This window comes from Hipposideros armiger, unplaced genomic scaffold (genome assembly GCF_001890085.2).
Source record: "Hipposideros armiger isolate ML-2016 unplaced genomic scaffold, ASM189008v1 scaffold_1340, whole genome shotgun sequence".
NCBI classification, from domain to species: Eukaryota; Metazoa; Chordata; class Mammalia; order Chiroptera; family Hipposideridae; genus Hipposideros; species Hipposideros armiger.
The window spans coordinates 86,815-108,094 of record NW_017732690.1 but is presented as its reverse complement, the minus strand read 5'-3'; positions in this window follow the sequence as shown (position 1 = coordinate 108,094).

The following is a 21,280-nucleotide window of genomic DNA, read 5'->3' as shown; positions in this document are numbered from 1 at the left end:
TATATCCTGTGAATAAACATTTTGAATAATAACATCCTGACTAGCACCCAGGATTCCGAACCTACACAACCTATAGAACACCACCTCCTAATCATATGAGTATTTTAATATTGTCTCCTGGTGAATTAAGCTGACGTCATGAAGTCCCAAGCCAAGGTTTAGAACAAAAACTGGCCTAGTGGCTTTCCTAGTCCTTTTCTCCACAGGTTTTAACCCTAATTTCAGCCTCTTACATCTTGTTTCTCTGATGGTGAATAAATGTGAACCAAAAAAGAAGTAAACTCAAGAAAACATGCACCAGAATAACAGAGGATCGCTGCTTCCTAAAAATGGGCACGGCTTTTCTACACTTTTAGGTGCCACAGTCACAGTGCTTGAGGCCTAAAGGACTTTCCAAGGGCTTGTTTCAAAAAGTGCTTGATCATTATCTGCCTTTAAAATCCTTCCTCTCCAGCAGCCGAGTGGCTCAGTTGGTTAGAGTGCTTGCTCTGAACAATAAGGTTGCCAGTTTAACTCCAGCATGGGATGGTGGGCTGCGCCCCCCGAAACTAGATTGAAAACGGCGACTGGACTTGGAGCTGAGCTGCACCCTCCAGAACTAGATTGAAGGACAAAAACTTGAATTGGAGCTGATGGGTCCTGGGAAAAACACACTGTTATCCAATTAAAAAAAAAAAATCCTTGCTCTCTTTTTTAATGATGGGGCTAAGTTATACCCAAAACTCACTCTACAGGCTGTTTCCTCAGGACCTATCAAAAAACGTCACACAGAAATACCATTTTAAAAAAGGTGTATTTTTTTTCTTTTAGAATGAAAACTCCTCAAGAGCAGGGACAACGTTTTCTTGCATGTTCTGTTGTGCCTAGTACACTGTAAAGGCTCAATAAACATTGATGATGATGGGAAAAAGTGCTTGAGGACAACTTTAAAAACTTGGTAGGCTCTGAAATATGAAAAGAGAATTACAAAACAAAATCGAAATTTCTACAAACACCGGTCTAGTCCTTGCTATATTCCAGGCTCTGTTCTGACAGCTTCTCTCTTATTAACTCATTTGCTCCTCAGCCATCCTTCTGTTACTGTTATTTCCATTTCCATGCTACATTTGGGGAAACTAAGGCACGAAGAAGTCAGTCACTCTGACAGTAAGTGGTAGGACCAGGATTTGAACCCAAGCATCTGGTTTCTGAGTCCTTGATTCTGAATCTCTAAGCCAGGACATTCCTCTAAATAATACATCTTTAATTCAAATAGCTACAAAATGGAACATTTTGTCACCTAGAAAACTGCTCCAACACAGTTCTCAAGCTGCATATATATTATATTTATTGAGGGATGTAGTACGTTTACCAAAGTTTGATGTGGTAAAAGTAGGAGGGGATAAAGACTGCAAAAGTCTTTAAGTGGCTCCAACCCGAGGCACTGAGAGCCCTAGGAGCCTCCGTGGAGACCTTGAGTAGAAAGTGGCAGAGTTACAGGAGAGAATCACTGCTGAGACTCGAGCCTCTGTGGAGGCATCACCCCTTGCTCCGTGGCTGAACAACAAACTTGTCAGTCACCCTAGACTAAGAGTTGGCAAACTACTTCTGCGAAGGACCAGACAATAAATGTTTTAGGCTTTGTGGGCCATACAGGTTCTGTTGCAAATACAATAGTCCTCCCTTATCTGTGGGGGATACATTCCACGACTCTCAAGGATGCCTGAAACCACAGATAATACTGAATCCTATGTATACTATGTTTTTTCCTGTGCATACATACCTATGATCAAGTTTAATTGATAAACTTTAAGCAATTCCATGGCTAGAAGATTCATTTTTACCGTAGATCTTAGCAACCTCAGCATAAATTCTTTTCTTTCCTGATTAAGTCAAGGACTATATGACCTTTTCACTTAAAGAAAGGAGTTTCTCTTTGGCATGTCTGAATTGCTAGCATCACTACTCTTGTGAGTTGGGGGCATAATTAAGTAAAATAAGGATGACTTGAACACAAGCATTGCAATACCACAACAGTTGATCTGATAACCTAGATGGCCACTAAGTGATGAATAGGTGGGTAGCATAGACAGCGTGGATATGCTGAACAAAGGGATGGGTCACGTCCCAGGTGGGATAGCAGCATGAGATTTCAACATGCTACTCAGAACAGCGCGATTTCAAACTTACTCATTGCTTGTTTCTGAAATTTTTCATTTAATATTTTCAGACCATGACTAACAGCAGGTAACTGAAACCCTGGAAAGCAAAGCCACAGATAAGAGCAGAGGACTGCACTCAACTCTGCGTTTGTAATGCAAAAGAAACCACAGATAATATGTAAATGAACGGGCCTGGCTGGGTTCCAACAAAATCTTATTTATGGGCACTTAAACTTGGATTTCCTATAATTTTCATGTGTTACAAAATATTCTTCTTCTTTTGATTTGTTCAACCATTTAAAGTTCATTTAAAAACCATTCTCAGCTCATCGGCCATGCAGACCGGCGGGCAGGATTTGGCCCTGGCGTTATGGAGTGTTTAGCAAGTCCTACTTGGAAATCAGGAAGGGTGAGGTGGTAGATGGGGAAGGGAGAGGCCTGAGCACCACCTAGAGGCCAGAAAATCTGATGTCACTCCTAGGATAATGACTCATTTTGGTAAGCTAAACTAGTACTGTGCTTCTCAAACCTGAAAGTACAACAGAAATTTGCAGGGTACTTGTTAAAAAGACAAAGTTTCAGGGCTCATCTCCAGAAATTCTGATTTAGTCATATGGTGGTACCAGGGATCTAATATTTTAAAAGAATATGAATGGGTAATTCACAGAACTCTAGATGGCTAATAAACATGTGAAAAGATGCTGAAAATCACTAGTAATCAGAAAAACGCAATTTCAAATAACAAGGCACCATTTTATATACCAGGGTGATAGAATTAATATAGCTGATAATACGATGTGTTGGCAAGGATGGAGAGAAAGGGTGATTTTTCTGTGCAGATGCTCGGAGTGTAATATTTTCCATTCTCCAGGGAACTCTGGTACATGAATCCACAGAATTTTGTACTGAATACCAGAGCTCTAACAGTTATGCTATTTTAAATAATAACTTATTACTGATAGCTGGTCTTATATATTAAATTTAAGTCCTCAGGTGTCTGTCATAACCTACCCTCCTCTCTTGCCTTAATCGAATGGCTTTCCAGTCTCATCATATATACAGCTTGCAATCAGTCCCTTCTCTTAGCTGGGTGAAAGTGGATGGGTCTCCACTATTAAAAACTATATGGTCACAAGATGTAACATACAGCATAGGGAATATAGTCAATTGTATTGTAATAGCTATATATGGTGTCAGATGGGTAGTAAATTTGTTGAGGTTATCATTTTGTGAGGTGTGTAAATGTTTAATCATTATGTTGTTTTGTACACCTGAAATTAATATAAAAATATGGGCTGGCCGAGTGGCGCGATGGTTAAAGAATTGGCTTGGGATGCCAGAGGGCCCCGGTTCGGATCCCACATATGAGGGCCAGTGACACTGCCCTCTACAGCTAAGATTCTGAACAACAGCTCAACCTGGAGCTGGGCTGCCATGGGTCGCCGACGACAGCATAGGCTGCAGCCCCTGCTGCAGTAGGTTGCCATGGGCTACCGTATGTAGCCAGCAGCCAGCGTGAACGGCCAGCAGCCGCCGTGAGCGGCTGTCCAGAAGCCTGTGACTAATCTGCCTTGCCCAGGAAGAGCACAATGATGGTGCCAACTTGGGCCAGTGAAGCAACGTCCTCCACAACTAGACTGAAGAACAAAAAACGACAGCAACTTGTCTGTTCTCCTTTCCCCAATTCCCCAGTGCTCTTCCCATCCCCCCAATTCCCCAATAAAATAAAAATCTTAAAAAAATTAATATAAAAATAAATAAATAAATGAATAAACAAATAAATTAGTTAACAATAATAAAAAAAAGAATTCAAAATGCAAAAAAAAAAAAAATTAAGAGAGAGCTGGGACCCAGGATCTGGAACATGCTTACAATGTCCCTCCTAGCCTTGCTGATGGGGTATGTTGGCACGCACTGAAAACAATGCCAGCTCAGGGAACACTTGACACTCTGGCCCTGGTCATTGACACTCTGGCCCTGGTCATTGGCTAGATCAGTTGCCAGCAGTCTCTTACTGTCTGGATGACGCAAACCAGAGTGGACTCCTTTCCCAAGGCCTCATGCCGGTTCCTATTGGGTTGCTAAGAGAATAAGCTGAAAACTAGAGGAAATTCACCAAAGTTGCAGTAAAACTTATAGAGAAACACTAAAGGATAGGTTTTTGGGTTTGTTTTTATTTATTTTTACTTTTTGCATTTTCCGCTCTTAATTTTTTTTTATTTGGTTTGGTTTTATTTATTTATTTGTTTTTTATTTAGTTTGACGTTTATCCCCAAAAGCTTGGATTTTTCCAAGGGTTGCTGGGTCTGCTTTGCATATATCGAAGGATCTCTGAATACAAGGAGAATATGGGTCGGTGGCTGGTGTGCTGCAGTCAGGAGTGGAAGGTGCTCACCATTGGAGCACCAGCTGAGCCTGGGTGATAGCCTTTTCAGTTTGAATTTTTAATTCATTGACATTAGATTCTTGAAAGACCAGCTGATATTGTATAAGATACACGGACTCCTAGAAATTGTTCACATTTAATTGTCGGGAATTGTCTAAGTGCAATGTGAGGTGTATTAGTATGATGATTTTAGATATTTGATATCATTGGATTTTCTCATTTCCTTGTTTGGCTCTTTTTTATTTCTTGATGACTGGGAGAGTGCTAAACCATAAGCAATGTATTTCCCACAGGCCTCTGAGACATTGGGGTCAGGCTAGAAATCTATTAGAGGACACATCATGTCCTAAGAGAATCCTTTTTTCACTGGCCTGATGCAGTGTGGTCTTCAGCCTTCATTAAACACCAGAACCACCTTGGGGGGGGGGGATTTTTAAACAGCACTGATGTCCAGCCCCCACCCTAGGCCAGTTAAAAGATAATGCCTGGAGAGGGGCCTTGGACATCAGTGTTTTTATAAGTTATAGGGTGACTAAATGTCCTGGTATGCCTGAGACTGAGGGGTTCCAATACTAAAATCAGGAACGTCCTGGGCAAACCTTGGTCACCCTGGATGAAGTTATGACTCCCTTTGGGACCACTGCCTAGGGGTTCTCACCACCCTATTGCACCCAGTATAGACCTTTCCAATCTTTCTCCCTCATGGGATTCAGAACACCTGGGGGTGAGGATAAGGACCTGGAACCTTCTGATGCTGTTAACTGTTACCTAACTAAAGGTTGGGAACAAGATATTGGAAGAGGCAATAAACCGCCTAAGGAGATTGGAAAAAGAAAATGGATCCACAATGCCTGTGACGAGAGAGCAGGGGCAAATTATTTGAGATTACGTGGACAGGAGAGTGGTGAAGAGAGATTCTTAAAAGAACACTTTTTCCTTATTCTTACTTTTTCTTACTGCTTTTTATTAAGATTAGGGACTCCCTTTGCAGATCGGATACTTTGGGTCTCCTTGGTGTTGCCTCTCTCGGGAGAGTCAGGATTTGTTTGCTTTCAGGTGTTCTGTCCTCGTGTGCTCTGTGTGAGGTAGACAGGGGGGCCAGCTTGTGCGTGTGGTGGAATCAGCTCTGTGCCACATCTGGGCTCCATTATTTGTACCTCCCGGTGGGTCACTTTGGTCTTCCCCGAAGCCAAGCTGGACTGTTTGGAATTTATTGCACTTCAGTGTGCCATATAAAAACTTTCATATGAAAACAACGTGTACCAATATTAGGAAGATTTATAGAAAACATCAATGCACTTGAGGCGAAAGTGAGTTGGACGAGGAACTCAAATTTAGAGCCATGGCTCTTGCTGTCAATGGATCGTGCCTGCCTGGGAGGGCATCCCCCGTCCCTTAGAATAGAGCCTTTGGGACGGTATGTTGGCCATGGGCCATGTTCTCCTCTTGAGACTTGAATACATTTTCCTAAGTATTTTCTGGGCATTGGGAAAGGAATCTTCTTGGTACAGAGACATTAGAATCCCTGGGATCCAAGTAGTAGATTTCCCAGAGCTCATGAGCAGGTCCTGTATGCCACAAAATGCAAAAATTACACCCCTGAGGGCAAGCAATTCTGAATCAGGGCAAAGACTGTATTTGCAGACACACTTCCCAGTTTTCCTAAAAATTTCTCTTGTGCTTATTAAGGGATACAAATTGTTAGAGTGAAAGAAAAGGGTTAAACTGGGAGGGGATTATGTAATGGGGGGATGGTTATTAGCACAAGCTTTTGTACAAATTTCCTGTGCCCTGCACTTAAGATGTCACATGGCCTGTTCATGACAAGTGCATGGTAAGTGCAAACGCAGATAGAGCTTCCTGGTATTCTGCATAGATGAGCCATATCTGCCCTCCACCTTGAAGGTTCTATATCTGGAAGCCCAACAAAGTTGAGTTTATATCATATTCCAGACTCTATTCTTATTTTCTTATGCATTAACTCATTTGACCCTTAGAATAGCCCTACAAAATAAATGTTATCATCTCCATTTTACAGAAGGAAACTGAAGCACAGAGAAGAAAAAAAAAATTGCCCAGAGCTAGATAGCCAAGTGGAGGGGCCCAGGTTCAAACCTAGGCAGCTCCTACTTCTGGTCTGTACCTGTTCTTGCTAGACTCCAAGGCCCTACCTCTTAGTAGAGCATAAACTCATCTTCTGAGAATGAAGTGAGGCAGGCTAACTAATTTGGTGAATGTTTGGGATGAGAGTGGAAAGCTGAGAGAGGGGGAGATCTAACTAGTGTTGTTTAAAAAGATTGTGGGGCATCTGGAGAGCAGGAGTTTGCATGGAATTGAGAGGCCAGGACAGGATGGCCCAGGAGAGGGCTTGCATTACAGGCTTTGGGGGCATTTGGTGGGGGAGACAGAGGCACCTGCTCTACAGATCCCCTGGGTTTATCCTGGTGAGTTTAGACTGAGGTTCCAGAGTACTAGCCCCTGGTCCTCAGATGCTATGATATGGGTTGGCTGGGGCCAAGTGGGAAGGGGGAAGATAATAGGGAGGGAATGGTTCTTGCCTTCATTTCCAATGTGTGTTCTTACCAAGAATTGCATGAAGGATTGAGCACCAGTGAGGCAGGAAAGAGGCATGGGGTAAAGAAAGCCCCAGAGATAATGATGCTTTGGGGGCTGCCCACCAACATGCCTCGAGTTTCAAAGAACATGTTCAGCACGAAAACAGATTTGTTCTCTACCCACCGTCATATATGTGGGAGTTGAAAGCAGAAGATTTGAGCCAGACATTGGTAGGAGCACCCCGGCCTCTCCATAAAGTATGGTGCAGGCCTTTTGTGTATGTCCTCCCAGCCTTCTCTGACACCTGGCTGTTTATGCCAGCAGAGATGGCAGTGTGGGTCTGGGTTTGGTTAATGCCTCAGGGCAGGGGTTCATGTGGTGATTTAGGGCAGGAGTCAGCCAGTCTTTTCACTGGTGACCAAAGACAGCCTTAACTGTTTTATTATTATATTTTAACCATGTCACAAGTCAGTGCCCTGTCAAGAATGTCACTTTTGACCTGAATGTGAAGCCTGACCCCATTCATCAAGATCCCCCTTCAAGCTTCCCCCCACCAAGAGGCCAGGCAAGATTTCTCCAAGTGTGGTCTGAGGACCACCCACAGCAGAGAGACCCTGCTCCCAGCCTCGGGCTCCCTGGTGCTGGGCCGGGAATGTTTACCGAGTCCCCCCGTACGCTCCCAGGCACATTCCAGTTTGAAAACCACTATTGGAATGTCCTGACAACTCTCCTTGTTCCTTAATGGATTCTTCCTTATTTCCTCCATGGCCTGTAGTCATGCACTTACCAAAAGCCGTAAGAATGTAAGATCTACAAGGAAAAGCAGATTTGTCTATTTTGTGCACTACGTATCCCAAATTCTTAGAAGAGCTCTCACATAGTGGTTGCTTAATAACTGTTGGTTAAATACATGAAATGTTTTTTGAATGCTCACTCGTGCCAGGCAAAGTGCTGGGAATGCCTGAGCAAACCAGACAGGCACAGGCTGGCCCGTGTGGTTTATGGCCCCTTGTATTTGGGGAAGGCTAGTAGGTGGACAGCAGACTCGGCTGACTAAAGAAACAATTATAATAAAGCGTGAAGAGTATTATGATAAAGGGTGGTGAGAATAATAGTAGGGTTTGTGGATGTGAATCTGAAGGCTACTGAAGAGAGGGAACGGTCTGACACCCCCATCTTCATCATTCAGGTGATGATAGGCCCCTCCTCGTCCTAATACAGACACGTGGGAGCTCATAATCTGTCAGACCAAGAAGACTCAGAGGACAGGGAAGGTGGAGGTGGACTGGGCACCATCCATGGGAATAAAAGGGATACAGCAGAGTGTGTACAACGATACACAGGATGCGAAGGTGAGGGCAGGAGTCTGGGACCATTTCTGCTTCAGTGTCAGTGGGAGGTGGGACACTTTCCCAGTCTCCGTGGCATCTGAAGCCTCACCCAGAGTCACAAGCAGCAACAGCCAGAGAGCAAAAAGGAGGTGGGCTTGCTCAGCGTGCAGCAGAAAGGGGAGTGTGGGAAGTTTAGATTCCCACGGTGCAGCCAGCAGCTAGACAGGTCGAGAGAAGACAGGCCATGGGTGACAGTTTTATGGCCAGAAATAAGCGCGAGTGTGGAGTCAGTGTCAGAGGGAGAAAGAGACTTCAGCATGGTGTGGCCTGTCCACCTCACCCCGTTTTCCCTTTTGCCTTCATCTTGGTGTTCCATCTCTTCCCACAGGCAGGTTCCCTTCTCTTTATTTTGAATAAAAAAGAAAACTGACATTTTATCCTTTTGCTCTCTTTTCTTTGACTGTCAACTATGAGAAATCCTCTTTTTTTTTTCCCCCTTGGCTGCTAGGAAATTCAGAGCTAAAGTCAATGTCCAGTTAAAATAAAATAACAAGATTTTTCTAGGCATTTTGTAATTTTTTCTGTTTCTTCTCTCTCTCTCTCTCTCTCTCTCTCTCTCTCTCTCTCTCTATATATATATATATATATATATATATATATATATATATATATATATGAAATTTCTATTTTAACAGCTGCACTGCAATTGCTTCTATTCCTGAAAGCTGCCTTAAATTTTCTGGCAGTTTTATGCAGATATAAATTACGAATAAACAGAACACATGTGTCTCTTAACCCTCGCCGTGACTACAGTCATACTGCTGTGTAATCATGGCCTCTTCCTTTGGCCTTTCCCCAGTCTCCATAATCCTCCTTGGTTACGAGTCACTGCAGGCACCAGCATACTCTTGGAACCTCTCACTTCCTTCATTTTCTCCTCCGTTTCCTGGCCTTCCTCTGGGCTCCCACCCCTGCCTTGACCCCGAAGTTTAGCATTTAGCTTTCTGCCCTGGCTCTGATGCCTCACTCTGTCTCCCAGATCTTGGCCACCACGACACCTGTTCCACTTGAGTGGGATCAGAGTCACCTTTCTGTCCACGACAGGTTCCCCCAGGGAAATCAAGCATTCAGTTAGGGGAGACCTAAGTGGGCCTTAGTTCAGGGATTCTTACGCTCTGGCTCCCAACCCCAAGCAATGAAATAATGTAACCAAGGTCTCCCTTTGTGTATTTCTGTCCTGCTGCTTGGCAAATGCATGCTCCCTCATTCATAACTAAGGCTTTCAAGCCCAGCATCGCTCATCTTGCTGTTTGACAGTTGTGCCTTCCAAACCCTTTGAATCTTAAATTAGTGTCATGACGATGTTATGATTCATTGCTCTTAACTCTCTCTCAAGATTGTAGTTGTTTTTTTAAGCAGCTTTTCCATTAAGGTGGGAGAGCCAGCAGAGAACACACACATGTGTCGGCCCAAAAACCTCAGCTCTGTGGGTGGTCCAACCTTGTGTTCCAAATACAGCCCCTGAGAAGGGGAGAGAAGGGAACTTGTGCTTGTTTATCCTTTCCTAAAACTTAATTTTCAACGGATATCAGTATTTGTACATATGGGTTATAGAGGCTCCACTCTTTTTCCTTTCACTAAAAGCACAGTAACAAGTTTTTGAAAGGAGTGCAACTGTCTGTATGCTATACTATTCTCTGAGTTCTCCGATCTCAAAGATAAACTTTATCTTAGACCAGTTGGACTATTGCTATTCATTTATTCAACAATTGTTGAGAAGGTTCTGTTTTAGGAACTGGGAATACGGCAGTGAACTCCTTGTGGATCTTATATTCCAGTGAAAAGAATACAGGCAATAAAACATGTATACATGATGTAATATTGGATCATGCTTAGTGTTATAAAAAATACGAAGATAATTTTAGAAAGAATAATCAAGGAAGGCTTCTCTGAGGAGGTGCCATTTGAGCAGAGAACTGAATTAAATGGCCCTTCCCCCTTCTTTTGTTCATGGCAGACATTGATAAATCAGAGCCATCCATTCTTTTCCATGGAGCCATATGCGCCTTCTCTCAGCACTCCAGGCCATCACTGCCATTGGGTTGATGTTAACATGCATGCTTGGGCCTATTTTCCATCCTGTTCCAAAACACCTTCTTTTCTAAAGCAAGGAGGAAAATGTAAAATAGAAAATGATCTAGGGACCAGATTTTACCCATCCTTGCTTAAGAGCCTGATGATGTAGGATCGATTGTCTTCTTCCCTTTTCTTGTCATAAATACAAGATGTATCTATCTCTTTGTAGTGTTCATTTTGTATGTTTGAGCTTATAACACAACTGTCGAGTGTTCTGTGACCTGTTCACATTCACTGGGCTCTGCAGCTCCCTAACTACCAGCCTTAAATCATGGATGTTGTTATGCCAGGGGCATATACTCAGATTTCAACCTGAAGCACATTGTAAATAGCATGTTTTCCCTGGCAAAATCCATTTTCACAAATAGAAACATTCTATACATATATTAGCCAATTTTCATTTTATTCATTCATTTCTTAAGCACCTACTAGGTCCAGACACAGTGTTAAAGATGGATAAGATAATATCTTACTCAAGTCTTACACAAATGCCAATGAAGAATAAAGTGCTCTATAGGGGGAGACCCAAATCTTATCTTCTTGTAGTCACTTTTAAGACTATAATCCTACAAATTGCCACCTTAATGATAGCCAATGACTTCCAGTTGCCAACCCAGTGGCAGTATTCATTCTATTTGACTTCTACTTGACACTAAGAACCATTTCTTTCTTCTCTCCAGTTGCCTCTCTCAGTTCCTATGACTAAGCATTATTCTGCTCTTTGTTTCCTCCCATCCTTTACATTTTTTCTCTTGGGGATCTCAGTCACTACCAGAAGGTTAATATAATTTTTGTGCAAATGAGTCTCAAATATTTATCACTGGTTATAACTTCTCTTCTGAGTTACAGTCCACAAATATATCATTCTGGAAACTGAGATTGTAGATATTTTAAGTCAAACACATCACCACTGTATTTACCAGGATCTTTTGTATTGCAAATGACAAACCCAACTTAAAGTAATTTAAGTGGGGGAAGAGCAATATATGTCCATATGTAACCAAGAGAGAGCTCAACCCAGAAACTCAAATGGTGTTGTCTGAAATTGAATCTCTTTTCTTCCCTTCTCCCTTCCCTTCTCCTTCCCTCCCTTTCTTGTCTCTCTTCCCCCATCCCTCTTGTTTGTGTGTATATGTGTGTGTTTGTTGATTTCATTCTTTCTGAGTCAGAGTCTCCCTATTATTATTATTATCTGTTTATATCACAGCTGTCTTAAGCATTAGGCTTATTGCTACTGCCTTAGTAAACTTACAGAAAGAGAGAACTTCTCTTTCCCAATAGTTCCATCAAAAACCCTACAATTGAATTTCATTAGGCTGACTTGGGACACTGGACATTCTGCAATCAATCACATAACTGAAGTGTGGAAATAAGCTAATTATTATTTTTTTAATAGAACAAGGAGTTTATTACTCCCATTCAGTAGTTCCTAGGGGCTTTGATGTTAAGTCATACATAATTCAAGAAATACCAGGAATCTTAATCTCCATGACCATCTTTAATACCACCTCTACAGGGATGGAAATATACTAACTATTGTTCTAAATCTTTGGAAGCTGTGGATTAGCTTCAATCACATAAACTGTAGTCTTCTATAGAAAAAAATTGAAAAAAAGGAGAAAGTATGTTGAATTAGCAAACACAACAGATATCAACTGTAATCCACCACCCCTCAAAACCAAATATCTCCATTGATTACCTTGTTTCTGTTAAACAAGATAATATATATAAACCATTATGTAAAACTAAACTGTACTCCCCAAATCTTGCTAATATCACTACTACTATTTTAATACTATTACAAGTTTAAATAATTCAGACTTCAACCCTCAGACCCTTCTTTGATTTTATCTTCCTCTGCATTGTCCCCCATCAATGTTTAATCAGTTTTCAGATCTTCTTAATTATGTATCAAAACTATTATAAAAGTCTTCTACCTAAGCCCCTTTCCACAAGACTCTACACTTTCTAATCCAGATTAACATTTTTTGAAGCATGTGCTGATCATATAACTTTCTGGTTCATAAATCTTTCCTTGCCCTCCATTGCCTGAGGACAAATAGCCAATCTTATTAGCCAATTCTCAAAGACTAATCTTCCAGAAACTAGATCTAACCTACTTTTCCAGATTTACTCCCCACCACTTCCCTAAATATGTCCCATGCCTCTAGCCAACTGGAACTATTCACCACTCCTCATTCTGCCTCTGGAACTTTCTCTGGCTGTTTTCTACAAGCAGGATGCCACCTCTTCCTTCTCTGTCAACGTCTTCACCACTCTTGGAGCCCAACTCTAGGACTTCTGTGGGTATTTCAAAAAGGTGTTGTTTCGTAGTCATGAAAAATGATTTTGAATAGATGGAAAGCCTGGATCAGGTGGGCATTTTCTGCTAACCTTGAATGACAGATATCTATCTTATAAGATTCTCTCATATTTGAGAACGCTTTATTTACCCGCAAAGAACTTCGGTAAACAAGACATAACCCAGCATGCTGGGTGTATGGAGCACCAAAAAGACATGGAGGTAAGCATTACTGATAACTAGAATGTACTGATAAGGCTGCCCTTCCTATGAAAGAAAGCAAATACTATGAGCATATGCTATTCCCAAACTGGCTAGGAGGTGTCTGCTTTAAGAAAAGATGGCTAACGAGTGTGTATTTACTTTGAATGTGTATTTATTTGGCCTTCCTGTGTCATTCTCCCTAAGACTGAATACATCAGGTATATAGAGATAGCTCCCATGGCCATTTTCCCTAGCTGCCAGTGTTCTCCCCATCCTTGAAACTTCTAGTACTTTTCATCTTTTAGTCTTATCCTTATCATATTATACTTTGCAAAGTGCTATTATGTACTTTCTTATCTCTTCTAGCAGACTGAGATAGAGGACACAATTATCCTGGTGTCTTGAACATAGTAAGTCCTTAATAGACACTTGTTGAAATGATGACAGCAAAAACTCCAGAATCTATGCCAAGGAATCTCAGGGGTAAAAAAAAATATGTTTTATAAACATTCCACTCTTTTATAGGTTTTCCTCATATTAATAGAATCTACAAATATAACCAAAGATTATTTTACTTATGTATTCATTTTCACCAAAAGAAGACCTTTCCCCCCATTGGCAACTCAAATAGCATGGCAAAAAATAACTCAATAACAATACAATTAGTATTATTGCCTTGTATAGCAATAGCAACAACACCAAAATTGCCTCTGAGTTTCAAAAGAGCTTTAGGGTGCTAAAACTTAACATTCTTTTATTCAACACATATTTACTGAGCACATATTAATGCATGGCATTGTGCTAAGAATACTGAAAAGACAAATTTATTGACCTCATAGAACTTAGACTCTACTGGAGGAGACAGACAAACAAAAAATTACCTGCCAAATACCCCTTTAAGCAGTGGGCACATAGAACAGTTAAACTCAATTGATAAGTTGCCTACCTTTCTATCTGCAGTATCTCAAGATTGGTCCTTGGGGCTCTGTTTCATATCCAACTAGGGAACACCAACATTCTTACAATCCTTCACTCTTTCAGAGTTAAGTGAAGGGGCAGAGTTGGACACCTGCATATCAAAGAGGCCTTTAGCAGCACCTGCTGCCTTCCTGGTCCCTAGAGAAGTCTTGCCTATGGTCCCCATCACCTAGAAGGAACTGGGGATTGTGGGCTGCAGGCATCTTGGGAAAAGCAACATTGTGGATCATTGCACCCACATGCAAGTTGGTTCAAAAAGTTTAAAAACTAGTCAGATATTTGGAGAGAACCTCTAAAAGCAGCTTTGTGTTTTCATGCTTTCATATTCATATTGTTCATAAATAATTTTAAATTATAGGATCTGTTCCAGGATGGATCCAAATTTCTGAGAAAGCCTCAGGAATTCCATGTACTGGTATCTCTTCCAAGGCCTGGAACACAAGCAGGAACTGAATCCAGTTTAAAATTTCAGTTTTAATCTGTGTTTTGCATTCAGTTTTAATGATTTAAGGAGGTGCTCCCCATACTAGATTCTACAGAGTCCTTGTTCCAAGGAATGCTAATTGGTAATCTGCAGGACATAATTTGAGAAATGTTGTCTTAAGAGACATTGGTCTGTTTAGTAAATAGTTTCTGGAATATGGACATAATTTTGAATTCTAAGGGCTGTATCTGCAAAAATGACTGGTTGCCAAGGATACCACTGTGTGCAAATTACAGAAAACACAATGAACAGATGGATTCTTAGTCAGAGGGAGGAAAATTCACCTGAACTTAAGAGGCAGGTAGAGATAAGTATTCTGATTGGAAGGGAACTACCAGGGTTTATATGATTGACAAAAACACACCTTTATAATATTAAGGGCTTTCTTTCTTTCTCTTCTTCTGCCAATGGAGACATCTTTAAAGTTCAGATAGATAGGTACTTGGGTGGAGGCCATTTGAACCCTGAGGCTAGCTAATGCAACTGTGACTCATCTCCCAGGTCCTTCCTTCACTTCCCTTCCCTTGACTTTCAGCCTCATTTCCTTGAGCAGTTCTTCTTTCCCTAACAGGTTACAATTGAGCTGTCCTTTGGGTGCCTTTTCCAAATGTTCTCTAAACCATCAGTCTGCAATCAGCTGCATGTCCTGCCCTCTAAACTTTCTCTCACAACTTTACCTCTCCATCTTACCCAGCTTGCCTATAGGAACTCACTATATTTTGTGAGATTCCATGGTGAAGCCTATGATTCTTCTACAACCCAACGAGCACAGGAATGATAAATGAATAGGTTTCCTGCTGCTGTTATATTGCTGCTATAACAAATTACAAATTTAATGGTTTCAAACAACACAAATTTATTATCTTATAGTTCTGGAGTTCAGAAGTCTAAAATGATTCTTATGGGGCTAAAATCAAGTTGTCGGCAGGGCTGGTTCCTCCTGGAAACTCTAGGGGAGAACCTGTTTCCTGGCCTTCTCCAGCTTCTAGAGGCTGCTCAGGTTCCTTAGCTCATGGTTGCATCACTGAAAGCTCTGCTTCCATCATCACATATCCTGTCTGACTCTGACCCGCCTGCCTCCTTTTTATAAGGACCCTTATGATTACATTGGGCTCACCCAGATAATCCAGAATAATCTTATATCTCAAGATCCTTAATTTAATCACATCTGTAAAGTCTCTTTTGCCATCTAAGATAATATATTCACAGGTTCCAAGGATTTGGACATGGACCTTTGGGGGTCATTATTCAGCCTACCACAGTAGGGAAAGAGATAGAGTTCTGCACTAATCCTATTCTCTATTGATATTTCCAGGCCATCACTCTACAACAGGTGTCAGTAAACTTTTTTCATAAAGGGCCATATAATAAATATTTTAGGCTTTGTGGGCCCTGAGGCAAAATCGAGGCTGTTGTTTAGGTACTTATATAACCATTTTAAATGTAACTATTTTAAGGTGTAAAAACCATTCTTAACTTGCAAATGGTACATAACCAGCTAGTGGGCTGGATTTGGCCCATGGACTGTAGTTAACCAAATTCTGCTCTCCAATCTCTTATAAAATACTTCCCTAGAAGCTCGTACCATTCAACTAAACCATTTTCACTTTAACTTGCCTTTGTCACTTATGGATATCCTGGTGACTCTTTCACACATATTGATGAATCACTCACTTGGAGAAGTATCCAAAAAAAGCAGGAGCAGCCTCTTGAGTTCTGGATATGCAAAAGTTTAATTCTGTAAAGTAACAGTGACATCATAAAGAGAAAATATATTTCTGTTCATGCATTTCTTCTTTCTATCAAAAGTTCCCCATTCAGGGGCCGGCCGAGTGGTGCTTTGGTTAAGAGCTGGCTTGGGACACCAGAGGGCCCTGGTTCGGATCCCACATATGAGGGCCAGTGACACTGCCCTCTACAGCTAAGATGCTGAACAACAGCTCAACCTGGAGCTGGGTTCCCATGAGTCGCTGGCGACTGCGTAGGCTGCAGCCCCTGCTGCAGTGGGTTGCCATGGGCTACCGTGTGTGGCTAGCAGCTGCCATGAGTGGCCATCCAGAAGCCAGATACTGATCTGCCTCGCCTGGGAAGAGTGAAATGATGGTGCCAACTTGGGCCAGTGAAGCAATGTCCTCCACAACTAGACTGAAGAACAAAAAGGACAGCAACTTGTCTGTTCCCCTTCCCCCAATTCCCCAGGGCTGTTCCCATCCCCCAAACCCCCAATTAAAAAAAAATTCTAAAAAAAAAATGTTCCCCATTCAGAAATATATTCTTCCCATTCAAGGAATTCACTTGCAAATATACAGATACTACAAAGTGTTTTCCCTTTCAAAGGCATATGTAAGATTTGGTGTTGTAACACAGTATAAGGCATCAGATACTTTCCATGGAAAGACCAGAGACTGTGGAAAAAAAAAAGAAAAGATTTTTCAGGAGTACAAAATAAATTCTTTAGTTCATCACTTCGTCTTTTTGACTATACGGAATTAGCGGTGATTGCATAATCCTGAGTCTGAATGGACTCCCACATGTGGAGCCTGGCCTTGATCCCAGGGAAATTTTTCTTCTGAGAGCCTCAGAGGCTCCTTGTGTTCTTCAAATGGGAGCTGGAGGTGCATGTAGGTCAGTTTTAATTTTCTTGTTGCCACTGTGAGGCCCAGATCTCTTCCTACTGCTGAAAAAAGAAAACCAAAAAGGACCAGACGGCTAGGAAAAGAGACTTCCATCCAGAAGTTCCCTCTCTCAGTGACTGAATGATGTTTTTTTCCTATAGAAAGGAGATTTTAAATACAACTGAGGGTCAAGTGCCTCAGATCCAGTGAAACTAAGATGATCATGAAAGTAGGAATAATAAAGAATATATGTTGTGACTATTTTGGAAGCACAAGAGGCACAGTCCAATGGTTAAGCTTTAAAACTTTTTATTTGTTCAAGCCTGAGGGACTAGAAAATTGGTAACCAATGAGGTTAAGAACAGCCATTATAATTTCAAGAATGAATATCCATTCCTTATAAACTTATAAGAACTTTGTAAGACTCAATGCTGAATTGAACTTAGAAAATACAGTGAAAGCCCGACCACATGGTCACATATGAGTTAATGTAGAAGATGGGAAAATCTAAAGTTGAAAGAGACAAGGAAATGGTTAACAGTAAAGAATAAATGAAAGTAGACCTTCATAAACTTAAAATCATCTTTGTCACAAATAATTAAGGCTTTGGGGCTCTGTAGAACAGCACAATGTAATAGGCTCTGTCTCCGATGGCCTGAGTCTTTGTGTTACTTTATTAATTCAAAACTTAAAAATATTCATGAATTCTTTTTTAAAGATTTTATTGGGGAATTGGGAGGGGAACAGACAAGTTGCTGTCCTTTTGTTCTTCAGTCTAGTTGTGGAGGACATTGCTTTACTGGCCCATGTTGGTATTATCATTGCGTTCTTCCCGGCTGAGGCAGTCGCCATTGGACAGCTGCTCACGGGGGCTCATGGAAGCTCAAGAAAGCTCACGCCCTCTGCTAGTCAGCCCCACTGCAGCCTACGCTGTCACCCATGACTCACAGCAGCCCAGCTCCAGGTCGAGCTGTTGTTCACCATCTTAGCTGTACAGGGTGCAGCGTCACTGGCCCTCATGTGGGATCTGAACTGGGGCCCTGCTGCTTAGAGCTGGAGTACCAAGCCAGCTCTTAACCAATGTGCCACTCAGCTGGGCCCTCATGAATTTTTAAATCAACAATTAATGATAAAGTGAAGTCATGATGCAGATTTTCAAGAAGACTTAAAGAGACTACCACCTTGCAGGTTGATACTTCTGATGTTATATATTTTTTAGTGTTAAGTCTAATATTTAGGGTAAGGAAAAAATGTATCCTGATCTGTAAAGACTGATTTGAACTGATAAACAATAAGAAAATTGACATCCCTTTTCTGATCCCAATTTTCAAGAGGAGTCCATTTTTCAATTTGTGCAGTCTAAAAATAGGTTGAGAAGATGAGGAAAGGCATTGAAAAAAGAGGCGAATTTTCCTCTGCTCCAGGCTGATTAGAAGAGTAAGTTTAACTGCTTTTATCTGCTAGAACTACCCCTTTGATAAGAATGATGATGAAGCTTCTGTGAAAGCTGTGACAAAAGGCAGGAAGTATTGCCTGACCCATTTTACTTCAACAAAGTGGATACAAGAAATGTTTACATGCAAATAAAATATTAGAATGAAGGGGAAGAAGTACCATGAGAAACATATAAATAACTTTGAAAATTTTTAGCATGAAGAGAGAAAAGGCAAGGAACATGTCAGCTTTGAATCTGTTATGAATTATTGAAAAGGGAGAGAGATGAATATCCTTGATGACCATAAAGTAACTCCAAGAAGCATAAGAGCTTAAAACTATCCTTTCGTGACAAAAATTCTCAACAAACACATAATAAAGGCCATATATGACAAACCCACAGCTGATATCATACTCATTGTTGAAAGGTTGAAAACCTTTCCTCTAAGATCAGGAACAAGAAAAGAATGCTCCTTTCACTACTCTTATTCAACACAGTACTAGAAGTTCTAGCCAGAGAAATTAGAAAAGAAAAAGGAATAAAAAGACATCCAAATAGAAATGGAAGAAGTAAAATTATCTCTGCAGATGACATAATCTTATAGAAAACCCTAAAGACTTCACAAAGAAACTGTTAGAAATAATAAATTCAGTAATGTTGCAGGACACAAAATCAAAATACAAAAATCCATTGTATTTCTATACACTAACAACTAACTATCTGAAAAAGAAAAAAAGAAAATGATACCATTTACATTAGTGAATTTTATCAAAAGCAATAAAAATTTAGGAACAAATGTACCCAAGAAAGTGAAAAATCTGCTCATGAAAAACTAATAAGACTTTGATGAAAGAAACTGAAGCAACAAATGAAAAAATAAAATAGCCTGTGTTCATAGATTGGAAAAATTAACATTGTTAAAATGTCCATACTACCCAAAACCATCTATAAATTCAATGCAATCTTAATCAAAATTCCAAAGACATTTTTCACAGAAATAGAAAAAAAAATCCTAAAATTCGGGCCGGCCGAGTGGCGCGATGGTTAAGAACTGGCTTGGGATGCCAGAGGGCCCCGGTTCGGATCCCACATATGAGGTCCAGTGACACTGCCCTCCACAGCTAAGATGCTGAACAACAGCTCAACCTGGAGCTGGGCTGCCGTGAGTCGCCGGCGACAGCGTAGGCTGCAGTCCCCTGCTGCAGTGGGCTGTCATAAGCTACCATGTGTAGCCAGCAGCCAGCGTGAGCGGCCAGCAGCCGCAGTGAGCGGCCGTCCAGAAGCCGGCGACTGATCTGCCTCACCCGGGAAGAGCACAATGATGGTGCCAGCTTGGGCCAGTGAAGCAACATCCTCCACAACTAGACTGAAGAACAAAACAACAGCAACTTGTCTGTTCCCCTTCCTCCAATTCCCAGCGCTTTTCCCCTCCCCCAATTCCCCAATAAAATCTTAAAAAAAAAAATCCTAAAATTCATATGTAACCACAAAAGACCCCAAATAGCCAAAGCAAGTTTGGGCAAGAAAATCAAAGCTGGAGGCATCACACTTCTTGGTTTCAAATTATATTACAAAGCTATAGTAATTGGAACAGTATGGTACTGGCCAATGGAATGGAATCAAGAGCCTAGAAATGAACCCAGGCATATTTGATTAAGTGATATTTCACAAGGGAGTCAAGAATACTCAATAGGGAAAGGACAGTCTCTTCAATTAATGGTGTTGGTTAAATTGGATGTTCACATGCAAAAGAATGAAATTGGACCCCTATCTTATACCATTCACAAAAATCAACTCAAGATTAAAGACTTAAATGTAAGACCTGAAATGGTAAAACTCTTAGAAGAAAACATAGGGGAAAGCTTCTTGGCACTGGTTTTGACAATGAGTTTTTGGATTTGACACTAAAAGCACAAGCAACAAAATACAAAAGAAACAAGTGGGACTACATACATCAAACTAAAAGCTTCTACACAGAAAAAACAATCAACAAAATAAAAAGACAACCTATGGAATGGGAAAAAATATTTACAAATCATATAACTGATAAGGGGTTAATGTCTAAAATATCTAAAATACTCATATAATTCAATAACAAACAAACAAATAAATAATCTGATTTTAAAATGTACAGAGGACTTGAATAGACATTTTCTTTCCCAAGGATATACAGATGGCCACAGTTACCTGAAAAAGATGTCCAGCATCACTAATCATCAGGAAAATGCAAATCCAAACCACAATAAGATGTCATCTCACACCGTTAGAATGACTATTATTAAAATGACAAGAGATAAGTGTTGATGAGAATATGGAGAAAGGAAAACCTGTGCACTGTCAATGGGAATAGAACCTTGTATAGCCACTTTGGAAAACAGTATGGAGGTTCCTTAAACAGTTAAAAATAGAACTACCATACGCTCTAGCAATTCCACTTCTGGGTATATACCCAAAGGAAATGAAGTCACTATCTTAAAGATATATCTGTACCTGCATGTTCATTGCGGCATTATTAACAATAGCAAAGACATGGAATTAACCTAAGCATCCACTGATGGATAAAGAAGATGTGGCATATACTATGGAATATTGCTCAGCCATGCAAAGGAATTCCTGCCATTTGTGACAACAATGGGTAAACTTTGAAGGCATTATGCTAAGAAATAAGTCAGACAGAGAAATAGAAATACTGCATAATCTCACTTATATTTG